The sequence below is a fragment of the Eimeria mitis genome, genomic scaffold, assembly GCF_000499745.2.
Source record: "Eimeria mitis Houghton genomic scaffold, Emh_scaff890, whole genome shotgun sequence".
Lineage (NCBI taxonomy): Eukaryota > Apicomplexa > Conoidasida > Eucoccidiorida > Eimeriidae > Eimeria > Eimeria mitis.
This window is the reverse complement of record NW_013576550.1, coordinates 982-1388: the sequence shown is the minus strand read 5'-3', so window position 1 is coordinate 1388 and position 407 is coordinate 982. Positions and strand designations below refer to the sequence as shown.

The 407-nt window shown below is 48.9% G+C and overlaps 1 protein-coding gene across 1 annotated transcript in view; it reads left to right on the top strand.

Annotated features, from left to right (window-relative positions):
- The window catches only part of EMH_0024750 (GAF domain-containing protein, putative), a gene marked incomplete at both ends in the record, with an annotated part of 8649 nt that overhangs the window by 7895 nt on the left and 347 nt on the right, over positions 1-407 (top strand). The window lies entirely within an intron of this gene.

Below are 407 nucleotides of genomic sequence, written 5' to 3'. Positions count from 1 at the left end.
ATATATATATATATATATATATATATATATATGTATATGTGTTGCAGCTTCTGGACACAACTCTGGGTGTAAAATTTGGGTTAGCGACGCTGTCTGCTGCAGCAGTGGGGCAGCTATGTAGCGACACCGCGGGGGTTTTGTTCGGCTCCACCATCGAGTCCTGCGCCAGCAGGCTCGGGTTTCCACCCCCTAACCTCACCGCAGCACAGAGAGCTTCAGCTGCCTTCGGGTATGCATGCATGCATGCATGCATGCATGCATGCATGCATGCAGGGATGTGTGCATGCATGCATGCAGGGATGTGTGCATGCATGCAGAGATGTATGCACAGATGTGTGCATGCATGCATGCATACACATACAGCAGGGAATTATTATTATACTGGTCGTGCTTGCACTTGTTTGGTC